Raw genomic sequence first — 16,533 nt, 5'->3', positions numbered from 1 at the left:
AATTACTGAGCGTTTGAAGCCGGTAATGCATTCGATTGTTCATTGTGATCAAACTTGCGGGGTAGTCGGTCGGTCGATCTTTTCGAATCTCCAACTCATTCGTGATACCCTCGATATGATCTGTAAATCAAATGAACCTGGCATTCTTATCACCCTTGACCAAGAAAAAGCTTTCGATCGTGTTGATCATTCCTTCCTCATGCGAGTTTTGTCCAGCTTTGGCTTCGGTCCTTCCTTTTGCAAATGGGTCAGTCTCTTCTACCATAATGTATTCTCTCGGGTAATTTGTAATGGTCATCTCTCTGTCCCTATTGTACTTGAAAGAGGGGTGAGGCAGGGTTGTCCTCTCTCCCCCCTCTTGTACGTTCTTGTCTCAGAGGTCCTCTCTACTCAGGTGCGTAAGTGCAATGGGATTGTCGGTTTTAGACTTCCCGGAGCTGCTGGCCTTCAGTTTAAAATATCACAGTACGCTGATGATGCGACAATTTTTGCGAAAACCGAAACTTCACTTTGCCAAGTTTTGCGAGTTGTCAGCAGATATGAGAGGGCCTCTGGGGCAAAGTTAAATGCTTCCAAAACTGAAGCAATGTGGCTCGGCAGATGGCGATCAAACGGTGCCTCTCCTTTCGGTCTTAAATGGGTCTCGAAAATCAAAATTCTTGGTATTTTCTTCTCTAACGGCCTAGTTTCTGTGGAATCGGATAATTGGCGGTCAAAACTGGACAAACTCGAAACCAAACTGAACTTATGGAAACAGAGGGAACTTTCTTTTGTTGGGCGCGCGCTGATTGTTAACGTGTTGGGTGCGAGCCGCTTCTGGCATACTGCGAAAATCCTTTTGCCCCCCAAATGGGTGTGCGATAGATATCGTAAGATTGTCTGGCCTTTTATTTGGCGAGGTCGTATGGAGAACGTGAGTCGGCAGCGTTGTTGTGCCCCCTTGAGGCAGGGTGGCCTCAACGTTGTCGACTTTCCCTCCAAATGTTCTAGTTTGCGCCTTTCGTGTTTTGCAAGCCTACGTGACAACTTTGGGGACCAGAAGTGGCACTACCTGGCACGTTACTTCTTAGGCAACTGTTTAGCTAAATTAGACGATCGCTTTTCTTTCGCCTCTAATTCTGTTCCTGTCTCTTCCGAACCGTCCCTTTTTTATCGCAAGTGTCTTTTGGCCTTTCAAGATATCTTTGCCCGTAGCGGCTCCCTTCCTGATGATCTGTCTTGTAAGAAGATCTATTCTGTTCTTTTTGCTTTTCCGTCTGTTCCCCCGCGGTGCGCCGGTTTCTGGGACGCCGTTGTTGGTCGTTCCATTAATCGGTGGACCTCGGTCTGGCGTAAATCCCGGCTAAAGATCATTGAAAACCGTAAATGTGATTTGCTCTGGTTACTCTTACATAATGGCGTTCGGGTTCGCTATAATCTTAAGCAATGGGGTTACATCCGTTCCGAAGCTTGTGCGATTTGCTCGCAACCTGAAACCCCTAAACATTGTTTTATTGAATGTCGTAGAGTCGTACGTGTGTGGCGTCACTTTTCTCCCTTGCTGTCTTCTCTCTTGGGCTCTCCCTTTGTGCTTTCTTTTTCGTCGGTCTTGTTCCCTTTCTCTACTTCCCCGACTAGCGATAGCCTCCTTGTCTCTCACTATTTGATTGCGACTATTTTGTATTTTGTTTGGTGGGCCCGCAATCTCGCAACCTTTCGTAATAGTACTTTATCTTCTGTGTCAATTATTAATAGCATTGTAAAGGATGTGAGATTGCGGGTTTTGGGTGACTCACTCGAGACTGTTAAGCGCTTCTGGTCTGTTAATAGTGTGATGTGTTCTGTAAGTAGTAGTGATAAAATTAATTTCCGTCTTTAGATGTTTTAGGTTTTTATGGATTACTTGTTACGACTTCGGATTGCAATTAACGGATTTGGATATGGACTTGGACTTTGGATTTTGATAAATGGACTTTGGATTTTGATTAATGGACTTTGGATATGGATTAATGGACTTTGGATATGGATTAATGGACTTTGGATTTCGTCTAACGGACTTTGGATATCAATATGGACTTTGGATTTTGTTTAATGGACTTTAGATTTTGATTAATGGACTTTAGACTTTGTTTTGAATTTGTTTTTATGCTGCTTGTATTTTTTGCTCTTTGCCGCCTATTTTGTACTTTTGCTTACTTTTCGGATACGCGTAATTGTTTGGACCTTGTAATTTTGTGAACCTGATCTTTTTACCTGGGCCCTTGGGCCCTTGTAAATAAATTTTATCAAAAGAAAAAAAATCTGTTCTTATCAGCTTAATATCTGATACGCTGCTCATCGAGCAGCTCATATATTAAACTGATTTTTGGAACTGGGCCGTGGAAAAGAGGCTTGCCTCGTCCCGGCCACGGGTTGCCTCGGTATAGCACTACCTCCGAGTGTGGCCCACTTCCCTCCGGGGAAGAAATAAACAATTGAAAGTGAAACAACAGACTGACCAGCTTCCACCTTCTCTTGTCTTCCCTAGGAAGGAGGGAGTCACCGGCCTGCCTTACCGGTTCTGGGACGACAAGAAGCCACCACAAGCTATGTGCAGAGCAGTTGCGTTTTGCGGTCCATGGGAAGGCTGAAAAAGTTCATACTTACCTGACGCGAGTGCTTGGCCGGAGGCCCTACCCATTTGGTACGTGGTTTTTGGTCTTCTCTTCAGTGTAAGTGGCGGGCCTTTGGCCTATTTGGTTCCGTTGTTCAGCCATTTTGGACTTCGTCGCCCATCCATTTCTTTGTGCTTTTTCAGCCTGAATTCTGCGCCTTTCTGGTGAGTTTTGTTTCCCTTTTGTAGTTGCCCCACCCTTTTGGGTTGGCCTCGGGCCATGGCCCGGGCTCCTTTTCTGCACACGGTTGCCTTCGATGTTTCTAATTTTCCGCCTACTGCTCAACGTTTTGATATTGCGCGTGCCATTAGATGTCACTTTAATGACGAATTCACTGTTGCAGCTATTCAGTTTGTTCCAAATAGTGCTGTTAACGTCTCGTTCGTGGAGGATAATGCTAAAAAGACTATTGAAAGCTCTGATTTTGTTACAATTGATGGAGTTATATGCCGTGTGCTTGTTCATGGGCCCCGCCCTGTGAATGTCATAGTTCATCACTATCCGTTTGAAGCAAGTTATAATGAGTTACGTTCGTTTATGGAAGCCTATGGCGCTGTTAAAAATGTTAGGCTGCAACATTATGCCGATATGAATGATGTTTCGACTGGCTCTAGAATTGTTCAAATGATACGTCAAAAGGTTATCCCGCGGTCCGTCACTATTAACGGGTATTCTTGTAAGGTCTGGTACCCTGGCCAACCCCTAACTTGCGATGTTTGTAGAGAGGAAGGGCATATTGCCCGGAATTGTCCCTTCCGCGGCGTGTGTCGCAATTGCCGTGAACCTGGTCATGTTTTCAGGAACTGTACCAATCCCCCGCGTGCTTGGGATGTGCCTAACGTTGATCCTGGGACGGGTGCTTCTACTGACCCCACTCCTGCGGAGGCTGTGATGCTTGCGTCGCCTACGCCCGTTTCCCCCCCTCCCGTGGTTGTGGGTGTTGCCCCTGCCTCGACTCATAGTTTGCCCGATATCCAGCCTGACTCCTCTGACTCGGAGGATGATGGCTCTGTGGATCTCTTTCAAAGTCAGTCAGTCCTCCAGTCTACTAACTGGGTTGATGCGATGGATGAGGACTCCTCATCCTCGCCCTCGTCGTTCTCTGCTTCTGATGGCGTCCCTGTTGCCGGTGGTGATTCACCTCCCGGTATCGAGGTCGTCAGCGAAAGCATCTTAAGCAGTAGTTGTAGTAGGAGCGCGAATAGCGCTGGTAATTTAAGTGTTGATAACGACGTTATTGATAATGGCAATAGTGGGAATACTGATAGTATTCATAACAATGATCGTAATAGTAGTGCGAACGCGAATAGCGTTTGTAAAGACAGTAGCGTGAACACGAATAGTGTTCGTAATGTTTGTAATGTTAAAAGTGTGAACACGAATAGTGTTCGTAATGTGTGTAAAAACAGTAGTGGGAACACGAATAGTGTTCGTAAAGATAATAGTGTGAACACGAATAGTGTTCGTGATGTGGATAATAACAGTAGTGTGAACACGAATAGTGTTTGCAGTGATAAAAGCGGGAACACGAATAGTGTTCGTAGTATTAAAGTACCCAATGAGAATAATGTAGTGGTTAGTAGTAATGATGCGGACGGTTCTTCTGATTATGCTGGTGATCTCACGGCTGGTTCTTGCGAACCCATCTTGCCCCCCTCTGAGCCCCCCGATGCCTTTATGGCTGAGGTCTCTGGCCCTCGCAAACGGTCGTCTGTTGTTGATTATTCCAGTTCGGATGGTGATTCTGAGATTTCCAAGAGATCTAAGCAGACTGTTTCCCGCCCACTCTCCCCTAAGTCACTGGATTCCCTTCGCACGTTTGCCCTGTGATGTATGTGTTCCCCCTTTTTCTTTCCCTCATGGCTCTTTCTGTCATCTCGGTCAACATTAATGGTTTAAGGGATGCGGACAAGCGGCTCAGCTTTTTCCAGTGGCTGTCCCATCTCTCTCCCTCGGTTGTGTGTCTGCAGGAGACGCATGCCATCTCTCCGACGGAGTTATCTTCTTGGGTGTCCGGGTATGGGTATTTGTGTGCTGGCTCCTTTGGTTCTCATCGTTCTTGTGGGGTTGCTATTCTGTATCGTCCTGTCCTCCTGTGTCACTCTGTTGTTTCTGAGTTCGATGGTCGCTTTGTATTAGCTGAGTTTGGTTTCCGTGGTTCTGTCTTCCGTGTTGCTTGTGCTTATGCCCCAAATCGTAACCCTGAGCGTGATTCCTTTCTTCATCAGTGTGTTGATCATATCGACCCCTCTATTCCGTCTCTTTTGTGTGGTGATTTCAATACAGTCTTTGACCGTCTTACTGATCGTCGTGGGTCCTGCCCCTTCGATACTTCCCGTGAAAGTTCTTCTTTGTTGTCATCTGTTTTTCGTGATTGTTGTGTTGTTGATATTTGGCGTGTCCGGCATCCTTCTGACTCGTCTTTCACCTGGTTTCGGAGAGATGGCTCTTTGGCTTCACGCATAGACCTCATCGGGTGCCCATATGCGTGGATTCCCTTCGTGTCTTCTGCAGACATTCTTCCTTGCCCATATTCTGACCACTGTGCTCTCCAGTTTGTTTGGTCACTTCCTTCGGTGCCCGTGTCAGGACCTGGTCTTTGGAAACTCAACACCTCCATTTTGGAGGAGGAGGCTTATTTTCATCTTGTTTCCGATTTCTGGCAGTCCTGGCGCTCTCGCTTACTTACCTATCGCTCCCTGGTTGACTGGTGGGATGCTGGCAAGTCTCGCATCAAGGGTCTCACCATCAATTATTGTAAGCATCGGGCGGAGTCTAAGCGCCTTGAGCGGGACATTCTCCATCGTCTGGTCTCTCACCTTAAGCCAGCTGTTGATCTTGGTCGTGTCTCTCTTCTGCCCATCTATATGTCATCTTTGGCTCGTCTTCAGTCTCTCGATCTAGAGTCTGCCCGCAGTCTCCAGGTGCGCGCGCGGGCCAGATGGGTGGAGGAGGGTGAGTCGTCCACCGCTTATTTCTTCCGTCTCGTCAAAAAGCAATCCACCGACCGCTATATCTCGGCGCTGAGAGGTAGTGATGGGTCACTTGTCTCTGACAAGGATGGCCTTTGTAATGTTTTCCGTTCCTTCTACTCTGATCTTTTTTCCGCTGTACCTTGTGACCTCGCTTCCCGTAATGAACTTCTCTCTCGTGTCTCTTCTGTCCTCTCGCCTGTTTCTAGTGCTCTCTGTGAAGGTCCTCTCAGCCAGGAGGAGTGTTTGACAGCTCTGAAGGGCATGGCTAGGGGTAAGGCTCCTGGCTGTGATGGCCTTCCTATGGAATTTTTCCTCAAATTCTGGTCTGTGTTAGGTGCCGATCTCGTTATGGTGTTAAACTCAGCTTTTTCTTCTGGTCGTCTGTCTCCCTCTCAGCGCCGCGGTATTATCACTCTCTCTTTTAAAAAAGGTGATCGTGTTGACCCTAAGAACTGGAGACCAATCACCCTGTTAAATGCCGACTACAAAATTGCTTCCCGTGCTATTGCGGCCCGCCTCCTCAAGGTCATTCACCTGGTTGTTTCTAAAGATCAAACTTGTGGGGTTCCGGGCCGCTTCATTGGTGAGAATGTAGCTTTCTTGCGGGATGCTGTCGATTACTGTTCTCGCATGGATGTCCCCGCTGCTCTCTTGTCCCTAGACCAAGAAAAGGCATTTGACAGGGTGGATTGGTCCTTCCTGCGTTCCACCCTCTCTTCTATGGGCTTTGGGCCTTCTTTTATAAAGTGGGTTGATCTTTTTTATTCTGGTGTCCGTAGTTCTGTTAATGTCAATGGTTTTATTTCCAAGTCCTTTTCGTTGTCCCGTGGTGTTCGTCAAGGTTGTCCTCTGTCTCCTCTTCTGTACGTTCTTGTTGTTGAAGTTCTTGCTTGTAACATCCGTGCCAATCCTTCGGTCAGTGGCCTTATCTTGCCTGGTTTTTCTTTTCCTTTACCTGTTATTTCTTGTTATGCAGATGATACGTCCCTTCTAGTTTCTAGTGATCGTTCCATTCGTGAAGTTTTTAGTGTCTATTCTCTCTACGAGCGTGGTTCCGGGGCCAAGCTTAACATGTCCAAATGTAAGGGCCTTTGGCTTGGTCCTTGGAACAATCGCACTGACTCACCGGTGGCTATTGAGTGGTCGTCTGTTAAGGTCAAGGTCTTGGGTGTCTTTTTGGGTCCCGGCAATCTGGAGGTGGATAATTGGAGGCCTCGTATCACTGCGGTTGAAAATGTTCTAAATTCTTGGAGGCAGCGTGCTTTGTCTTACCGTGGTAAGTCTCTAGTCATCAACGCTCTTGCCTTATCCCGTGTGTGGTACGTGGCCTCCCTTATCCACGTGCCCCGGTGGGTCAGTGCTGAAATCAACTCTCTCGTGTTTAATTTTTTCTGGGGTGGGAAGCGGGATCTTGTTGCGCGTCGTGTTGTTGTGCAGCACTCCTCCCTAGGTGGTTTTAATGTTGTGGACTTCCAGCTTAAAGTGTCGGCCCTCCATGTTCAATGGGTTCGCCGTTTTGTCGTATCTCCGTCTTCGTGGGTCTCGTTCATGGTCTTTTGGTTTTCCGCCGTACTTAATGCTCCTCCTCACGTGGTTTTTTGTTCCCCCTCTGTTTCTCCCATCTCCCGGCTCCCGCCATTTTATGTTTCGCTTCTGTCCGCTTGGCGTGCGTGTAAAGGTTCTCTTTCTGTTTCGTCCTCTGGTATTGGTTCCGGTGTTGATTTTTGCCCCATTCGTTCTGTTACTACTAAGTCTGCTTACCTTTTTCTCCTCTCCGAAAACGTGTTTCCCCCTCATTGTGTAGCTAAGTTCCGTCCCTTGTTTGGTCCGTTGTACTGGTCTGCGACGTGGCGTCAGCTCTCCTTTTTTGTTTTGGACCGTCCTGTGATCGACCTTTCTTGGAAGGTCGCTCACGGTGTTCTCTATACGGCTGAACGCCTTTCCTCTTTTGGTCTTAACGTCCCTACGGCCTGTTTCTGCTCTTGTCCTTTGGAATCTTTACAGCACCTGTTTTTTGACTGCCCGTTGGCCACAAGTGTTCTCTCTTGGCTCCAGTCCTGGTTGTTTCTAGCTTCCCCTCTCTCTCCTTCTTTCCTTCCTCGTCACGTCCTTTTTGGTTTTTCTGAAGATGAGTTGCGTGTCGTTCCGCGTGTTTTTGTCTATCTGCTTAATGTTAGTAAGTTCTGTGTCTGGTGGGCCCGGAATGACTTCCGTTTTCGTCACATTCGCCCTTCTGCCGTTCTGGTTATTGAGCGTATCAAGTCTCGCGTGCGTCGCTACTTGCCTTTGTTTTTTCATCGTTTTCATTCCGCCCGTCGTCGTCGTTTTTTTGTTCGCCAGTGGGGTGGTCGTGGTGTTATTGCCTCTCTCGTCGATGATCGTCTTGTTGTCCACCTTTAGTTCGTTTCGCTGCATCTTATCGGTGAACCAGTTCTTGTTAGTCTGGATGAGTCTGTCGACTGGTAACCTTGCAGGTTTGCCATTCACCGTTGCTCCCGTTCGTTTCTCTATGTCCTGTTGTCCGGCTGTTTTGTCCGTCTTTTGTCTGTCTGTGTGGGGTTGTCATTCTTGAGTGTAAGTCGGACGAGGCGTCTCTTGAATGCAATTCCTGTGTGCGTTTGTCTTCTGTTTTATGTTTGTAGGGGTGGGGTTCGATTCCCCAGCGAGTTTGGCGTACTGGTGTACCCCTGTTTGAGGTGAACCGTTGTTGTGTGACGGATAAGTCTGTTTGTCTGGCGGGCATTGCACTCTCCCCACCGGGGGCCCGGCCATTCGCCTCAAATATAAAAAAAAACTTACCTGACGCGGGAGGCACTGTGATCAGGGAGGCAGTCCTCTCAAGGTGAGGCTCTTTCATTGCACTTCGATTGGGTTGACCCTTGCGATTACCCCAAATGTGGGTAACTCGAGCGTATAATTTCTGGTAGTGGGGACCTGCGTTCGCGCTAGTCCCCGCACCCACCTCGTCGGGAAAGGAATGGCACTAATGCGATGGTTTGTTGGTGTGATTTCAGTCAGTCAGGCAAGCATGGAAAGATGCCCTGTCCTGTCGTTTACTGACGGGACGGGACTGAACGGAACGGAGTAACCAAGGACAAGGTGAGTTTGCCGTGAATTGAAATCTCGTTGAATGTTTGAGTTATTTGGTGGGTGCAGTGCGGAGCGGAACCTCACTTCATTTCTTGCATTCTTCGTTGCTGCAGAGAAATCATCGAGGATAGATCGATCGACGAGTGAAACAAGAAAGTACCGGAGGGCAGATGGAGCACTTATCCTCTTGCATCGTTTGCAAAACGTAAGTAGATGTATGTTTGCAATGTTCGATCGCCTATCTGTAAGCGTGATAGATTTCTTATGCCTCCCTTGTACTATGTTGCCTTCTGGCGATCCGGCGTGCATTGAGTAACATGAGAAGTGGCCAGGGCAGTTGGCGTTACATTTCTGTGGCCAACACGCACGTTGTCGTTTCTCTGTGTTATGAATTAATTGAATTGTTATCGCGAAAGTAAATGTATTATACTCAGGAAGGATAGTGACTTATTTTCTGAATAATGTTGTTCACCCTTTGAACAAATGGGGCCTGAATACTGTCCGTGTTGAGCAGAGAACAGTGAAAATGTCAACTCCACCAAGTCACGTTTTCGCTAGATCAATTTTATAATTTTCTAGCCGTCGTTGTATGCACATGTTCCCCACTAACTAGTTTGTCTTTTCATCCAATGCATAACAGTGCGTCAATTTCACACTTGCCGTGTCCTGTTCTTTGCTCAGACAAAAAGATAGCTTTGATGTCATAAACGTTGGTTTGATAAGATCTCGCGCGCACGCGCTCCCTCGGGAATATAAGTTCGCCTTTCCCGTGTGAACTATTTTGTTTTTGTTGCATTTCTCATTTTTGACATTTGCTTGACATGTTGTGTTTTAAAAAAAGCTGTATTGGAACTTTCTTTGGTGGGGGGAACTGAGATTCTTTGAGATGATGAAGTGGATAGAACGAAAAAGGGAAGCCTACAACACGGGGTATTCCCAGGCGGTCTCCCATCCAAGTACTAACCCCGCCCGACAGGGCTTAACTTCGGTGATCGGACGAGAACCGGTGTTTTCCCTGTGGTATGGTCGTAGACAAGTCATTTGCCGTGAAAATTTACTCTTTTATAAGAGGAAAGTGAAAAAGAGGTCGGAGGAAACACCATGTGGATTTGTCCTCTTGCCGTCAACGCAAATGCCATGCAGTCCTGGTGGCTGTGGCTGCCTGCCGTCCGTCCGTCCATCCACTGTACAAGTAGACAATCGTTGTGTGCGCCGGCCTCGTTTTCAGGTTGGCTTTGTAGATTCCCTACTTGGGACGGATGACAATCAGACCACCATATCTCGCGACCAGGAGACTAGCAGCACTCCGTCTGCTGCGAGCATGTTATGGCATCGCTCGGCCTTTTGGCTAAGATCAAGTGTAGTATCTGTTCTTATCAGCTTAATATCTGATAGCTGCTCATCGAGCAGCTCATATATTAAACTGATTTTTGGAACTGGGCCGTGGAAAAGAGGCTTGCCTCGTCCCGGCCACGGGTTGCCTCGGTATAGCACTACCTCCGAGTGTGGCCCACTTCCCTCCGGGGAAGAAATAAACAATTGAAAGTGAAACAACAGACTGACCAGCTTCCACCTTCTCTTGTCTTCCCTAGGAAGGAGGGAGTCACCGGCCTGCCTTACCGGTTCTGGGACGACAAGAAGCCACCACAAGCTATGTGCAGAGCAGTTGCGTTTTGCGGTCCATGGGAAGGCTGAAAAAGTTCATACTTACCTGACGCGGGAGGCACTGTGATCAGGGAGGCAGTCCTCTCAAGGTGAGGCTCTTTCATTGCACTTCGATTGGGTTGACCCTTGCGATTACCCCAAATGTGGGTAACTCGAGCGTATAATTTCTGGTAGTGGGGACCTGCGTTCGCGCTAGTCCCCGCACCCACCTCGTCGGGAAAGGAATGGCACTAATGCGATGGTTTGTTGGTGTGATTTCAGTCAGTCAGGCAAGCATGGAAAGATGCCCTGTCCTGTCGTTTACTGACGGGACGGGACTGAACGGAACGGAGTAACCAAGGACAAGGTGAGTTTGCCGTGAATTGAAATCTCGTTGAATGTTTGAGTTATTTGGTGGGTGCAGTGCGGAGCGGAACCTCACTTCATTTCTTGCATTCTTCGTTGCTGCAGAGAAATCATCGAGGATAGATCGATCGACGAGTGAAACAAGAAAGTACCGGAGGGCAGATGGAGCACTTATCCTCTTGCATCGTTTGCAAAACGTAAGTAGATGTATGTTTGCAATGTTCGATCGCCTATCTGTAAGCGTGATAGATTTCTTATGCCTCCCTTGTACTATGTTGCCTTCTGGCGATCCGGCGTGCATTGAGTAACATGAGAAGTGGCCAGGGCAGTTGGCGTTACATTTCTGTGGCCAACACGCACGTTGTCGTTTCTCTGTGTTATGAATTAATTGAATTGTTATCGCGAAAGTAAATGTATTATACTCAGGAAGGATAGTGACTTATTTTCTGAATAATGTTGTTCACCCTTTGAACAAATGGGGCCTGAATACTGTCCGTGTTGAGCAGAGAACAGTGAAAATGTCAACTCCACCAAGTCACGTTTTCGCTAGATCAATTTTATAATTTTCTAGCCGTCGTTGTATGCACATGTTCCCCACTAACTAGTTTGTCTTTTCATCCAATGCATAACAGTGCGTCAATTTCACACTTGCCGTGTCCTGTTCTTTGCTCAGACAAAAAGATAGCTTTGATGTCATAAACGTTGGTTTGATAAGATCTCGCGCGCACGCGCTCCCTCGGGAATATAAGTTCGCCTTTCCCGTGTGAACTATTTTGTTTTTGTTGCATTTCTCATTTTTGACATTTGCTTGACATGTTGTGTTTTAAAAAAAGCTGTATTGGAACTTTCTTTGGTGGGGGGAACTGAGATTCTTTGAGATGATGAAGTGGATAGAACGAAAAAGGGAAGCCTACAACACGGGGTATTCCCAGGCGGTCTCCCATCCAAGTACTAACCCCGCCCGACAGGGCTTAACTTCGGTGATCGGACGAGAACCGGTGTTTTCCCTGTGGTATGGTCGTAGACAAGTCATTTGCCGTGAAAATTTACTCTTTTATAAGAGGAAAGTGAAAAAGAGGTCGGAGGAAACACCATGTGGATTTGTCCTCTTGCCGTCAACGCAAATGCCATGCAGTCCTGGTGGCTGTGGCTGCCTGCCGTCCGTCCGTCCATCCACTGTACAAGTAGACAATCGTTGTGTGCGCCGGCCTCGTTTTCAGGTTGGCTTTGTAGATTCCCTACTTGGGACGGATGACAATCAGACCACCATATCTCGCGACCAGGAGACTAGCAGCACTCCGTCTGCTGCGAGCATGTTATGGCATCGCTTCTCGGCCTTTTGGCTAAGTGTACCAATTGGCCTTAGTGGGAGCTACACTTCGTGGACCTCTTCGTCTGCGCCCGCCAACACTTATGGAAGAAGACACAACCGCCGCTGTTCTTGCTGTCCCTGAAGATGCTAGCACTGCTGAGGTTATCCCCCCACAATTGTGAGTATGGATGCTGCTGACGCGGATATGAATGCTGATGCTGATGCTGATGCTGGCGCTGATGCCAATGCCACTGATGAAGTTCCTGAAGTTCCTGATGGTGAAGAAGCCTTCACGCCCGAGCTCTTCTCGCCATTGGAGTCTGAAGTTGTTGTCCCACAAGCGCTGGCTAACATGGCTAAAAGTGGTGTACGTTTCTGTGCTTCTCCTCGTGAGATTTGGTCCCACTCGCCAGACAATCGTGGAGTGGCTCTTAAGAAGGGATTCTCCGTGTTTTTTAAGTTGGACTCTCCTTCCAACAGCCAAAAGATCTTGTGCAGTTTTGATGAAGCTGGCGTTGATATCGACTCCATTGTGTCCATCCAGTATTGCGCTTCTAACAAAAATTGGGTCGTCACCTTTAGATCAGTTGCGGCAAAAGAAGCTGCGCTCCGTATCCCCCACCTCGATATCGAGGGGTCACGTGTTCTTATCGGTGATAGGCAGAATGCTGTAACCTTGGTGAAGCTTTACGAAGCTCCGGTGGAGCTCCCGGACTCTGTTTTGATTGGCCGTTTATCCACCTATGGCACTGTTCTTTCTTTTCGTAGGGATCGTTCCGGCGATAGCCTGTTCAATGGGAACCGCACTGCCCGGATGCGTCTCAGTAAACCCATCCCTTCCTCTGTTCGAGTAGTGGGCGAATTTGTTCGGATCTGGTACCCTGGGCAGCCACAGACCTGCAGGCGCTGCGGGGCCCTTGGGCACTTCGCCGCCGTCTGTCGGTCTGTGCGCTGCGCCAACTGCGAAGAACCTGGCCACTCGTCAAGATCCTGTCCGTGTGACCCTATGTGCTCCATTTGTATGAAGCCTGATCATTTAGCAGCTGCGTGCCCGTTCCTTATCCACAGTGCTGATGTAGACCCGTCATCTTCTGGTCCTCGTGCGCGTCCTCGTGAGTCTTCCGAGCCCTCTTCCTATGCTGCTGTTGCCTCTCGTCCGCCTGCTCCAGCTCCGGTTCCTGCTGCTCAGCCTCCTCCAGTCAGTAAACCTCCCCAGGTGCAGAGACGCCCCCTAGCTCCGAAGCCCCCCGATGCGGCTCATAAGGAATCTAGTGATGCAAGTGATGAATCTAGTAGTGAGGAGTCTGGTTCTGAGTCTGTTTCTGGGTCCTCTCCTCAACAAGGAAAAGGCTGGGATGATCAAGTTGAACGTGAATCTAAAGGATCTGGTAGGACAAGTAGTCATGTTGGCCGCCGTGATCGGGAGCGAGAGCGAGAGCGGGAGCGGGAGCGGGAGCGGGAGCGGGAGCGGGAGCGGGAACGGGAACGGGAACGGGAACGGGACCGTGACCGTGACCGTGACCGTGACCGTGACCGTGACCGTGAACGTGAACGTGAACGTGAACGTGATCGTGACCGTGATCGTGAGTACCGTCGCGGGCGTGGCCGTTCCCGCAGCCACGACCGTCATCGATCTAGAACTCGATTGCGCGGGGATCATACTTACAGCGAGTCTGAAGGGTGGACCACGGTTGGTAAACGCCACCATTAGTACCAATGCTAAAGCTCCTTTCTCTGAACGTCCGTGGGCTTGTATCACCCACTAAGAGTGACCTGATCCTAAACGAATTATCTCGCCTAAGTTGCGATTTGATCTTATTACAGGAGACTCATGTTTCAAACAAACGTCAAGCTGATGCTTTTTCTCGTAAATGGCCCGGTAAATGTTTTTGGTCCTTCGGGACGGGCAGGTCGGCTGGTGTAGCCCTGCTCACCCCTCCGAATTTTCCAGGAACCATCTCTCGCTTTATTTTTGATTCAGATGGTAGAGTCTTAAGTGCATTGGTACTTTTGGGGCAGCAGCGGATTAATGTCATTAATATTTACGCTCCAAACACCGTTACCGGACGCAAGCACTTTTTTCAAAATCTGCATTCCTTTTTTCTATCCCCTATTCGGATAGTGGCCGGTGATTTTAATTGTATCGATAATCCTCTCGACCGTCTTGTCCTAGTTGATGATTCTCTTCCTGATAAGTCAGTCCTTAAATCCTTCATTTCAGACTGTTCTCTTGTTGATATTTGGCGCAGACGGAACCCTCGTGGGGTTTCCTTCACTTGGGCCAATACCGGCTATTCTCAAGCTTCGCGCCTCGATCGCTTTTTGATTTCTCGTTCCCTTGTTCCGCACGTTCGAACCTCCGATGTAATGCCGTGTGTTTTTTCGGACCACGATTTTGTTCGTCTATTTTTGTCTCTCGACAATTTTTCTTGTCCCCGTAGCGGTGTTTGGCGGTTTAATACAAGTTTCTTGTCCGATGAGTCTTTTAAGAGCAAAATGTCTGCGTTTATTGCTTCCTTTAAGGAGCGTGTCTCCGACTTCGATTCCCTTGGTGCTTGGTGGGAGGCTTTAAAACTTGGCATTCGTAGGTTTTGTATCGAGTTTTGCGTTAATAAACAAAGGCAGATTAATAGTGAACGCAGTTCTTTGACCAAGCGCTTGATCCACGCAAAGAACTCTCTGGCCTCTGGTGGCTCCCAGGCCGCTTCTGAGGTCAGGGATCTTGAAAGCGCCCTCTCTTCCCTGGTTTCCCAGGAAGCGGAGGGCGCAAAAATTCGTTCACGTGCCAAGTGGGTTGAAGAAGGAGAACGGCCGACTAGATATTTTTTCCGCCTCGAGAAAAAACGTGCTGAAAAGAATTCCATGGACTGCCTTCTGGATGCCAATGGCGTCGAGAAGACGTCCCAACACGATTTGGAATTAGTCCTTGTAGATTTCTATAAGTCATTGTTTGCCAAGGATACCTTGGATCTTTCTGTTCAAATGGATTTAATTAATGACCTAGACCTTTCTCTGTCGAATGCTGAACGAGAGAGCTGTGAGGGGGAGTTGACAAAAGACGAGCTTTTTTCAGCTGTTAGCGGTCTTCAAACCGGCAAGTCCCCAGGGTCTGATGGTCTCCCAACCGAATTTTATGTTGCTTTCTGGGGGGATCTTGGTGATGCCCTTGCTCGTGTTTTGAATGAGGGCTTTCATCGGGGTTCCCTCATTGACTCTCAGCGAGAGGGCCTCTTGCGTCTGATACACAAGAAAGACGATAAGCGCATGCCGAAAAACTGGCGCCCCATCTCTTTGCTAAATACCGATTATAAAATCGCTTCTAAGGCTATTACCGAGCGTCTCAAGCCTGTAATGTGTTCTATTGTTCATCGCGATCAGTCGTGCTCTGTAGTTGGGAGATCTATCTTCTCTAATCTCCTTCTGATTCGTGACACCCTCGACATGATTAGTAAAACTAACGAATCTGGAATACTTGTGACCTTAGACCAAGAAAAGGCCTTTGACCGTGTCGACCACGCCTTTCTCATGCGCGTTTTGTCTAAGTTCGGTTTTGGTCCCTCTTTTTGTCAATGGGTGAGTCTCTTTTATAACAATGTCTTTTCGCGCATTATTTGTAACGGGTCTCTTTCCGCCCCTGTTTTTTTGGGAAGGGGTGTTAGGCAGGGTTGTCCCCTCTCCCCCCTTTTATACGTGCTGGTTTCTGAAATCCTGTCTACCCAAATTCGAAAATGTCCGGACATTGTTGGCTTTCTCCTCCCTGGTGCGGCTGGCTTACAATTTAAGATTTCTCAGTACGCTGACGATGCAACTTGCTTTTTGAAATCGGAAAGTTCCCTATGTCACCTTTTGCGAGTGGTTCGCAGGTTTGAAATAGCTTCGGGAGCAAAACTTAACACGACTAAGACCGAGGTGGAGGGTGAACGGTGCCTCCCCCTTTGGTTTAAAGTGGGTCTCTAAAATTAGGATATTGGGTGTTTTCTTTTCTAACGGTCTGGTTTCTGTCGAGTCAGACAACTGGAAACCTAAGCTAGATAAGCTCGAAAATGTTATCAATTTGTGGAGACAAAGGGAACTTTCTTTTGTTGGCCGCACAATGATTATTAATGTCCTCGGGGCGAGTAGGTTTTGGCACGTTGCCAAAATCCTCGCACCTCCGCGATGGGTGTGTGACCGCTACAAACGTCTTGTTTGGCCTTTCATTTGGAAAGGCAAAATGGAGAACGTGAGTCGACAGCGCTGCTGTGCTCCTTTGTCTTCTGGCGGCCTTGGTGTCGTCGACTTTCAGACCAAGTGTGCCAGCCTGCGTCTGTCCTGTTTTTTAAGTCTTCGAGATGACTTCGGTTCTGATAAATGGCATTTTTTGGCCCGCTTCTTTCTTGGGAATTGTCTTTTTAAGTTTGATCCTTGCTTCTCTTTCGCGAGCAATTCCGTCCCTTCTTCTTCGGATCCCTCCCTGTGTTACCGTCAGTGTCTTGCTTTGTTTCACTCTCTGTTTGAGCGTCATGGGTCTGTG

General features: G+C 48.1%; 5 non-coding genes and 1 pseudogene across 5 annotated transcripts; 4 read left to right on the top strand and 2 right to left on the bottom strand.

Moving 5' to 3' along the window:
* The first annotated feature begins 2,254 nt into the window (after positions 1-2,254).
* LOC138001599 (U2 spliceosomal RNA) lies at positions 2,255-2,433 on the top strand (annotated as a pseudogene).
* Positions 2,434-8,399: 5,966 nt separating this feature from the next.
* Positions 8,400-8,563, top strand: LOC138001545 (U1 spliceosomal RNA). The gene has a single exon (XR_011123231.1). It is a non-coding gene; the product is annotated as a U1 spliceosomal RNA (small nuclear RNA).
* A 1,050-nt stretch (positions 8,564-9,613) lies between these two features.
* LOC138001596 (5S ribosomal RNA) lies at positions 9,614-9,732 on the bottom strand. The gene has a single exon (XR_011123278.1). It is a non-coding gene; the product is annotated as a 5S ribosomal RNA (ribosomal RNA).
* A 297-nt stretch (positions 9,733-10,029) lies between these two features.
* Positions 10,030-10,217, top strand: LOC138001595 (U2 spliceosomal RNA). Its single transcript, XR_011123277.1, has one exon. It is a non-coding gene; the product is annotated as a U2 spliceosomal RNA (small nuclear RNA).
* A 184-nt stretch (positions 10,218-10,401) lies between these two features.
* LOC138001670 (U1 spliceosomal RNA) lies at positions 10,402-10,565 on the top strand. The gene has a single exon (XR_011123330.1). It is a non-coding gene; the product is annotated as a U1 spliceosomal RNA (small nuclear RNA).
* A 1,050-nt stretch (positions 10,566-11,615) lies between these two features.
* LOC138001585 (5S ribosomal RNA) lies at positions 11,616-11,734 on the bottom strand. The gene has a single exon (XR_011123267.1). It is a non-coding gene; the product is annotated as a 5S ribosomal RNA (ribosomal RNA).
* Positions 11,735-16,533: the final 4,799 nt, after the last annotated feature.

Source organism: Montipora foliosa, chromosome 4, assembly GCF_036669935.1.
Source record: "Montipora foliosa isolate CH-2021 chromosome 4, ASM3666993v2, whole genome shotgun sequence".
Lineage (NCBI taxonomy): Eukaryota > Metazoa > Cnidaria > Anthozoa > Scleractinia > Acroporidae > Montipora > Montipora foliosa.
Note: the sequence above shows the minus strand (reverse complement) of the source record. Positions and strands in the feature narration are given on the sequence as shown.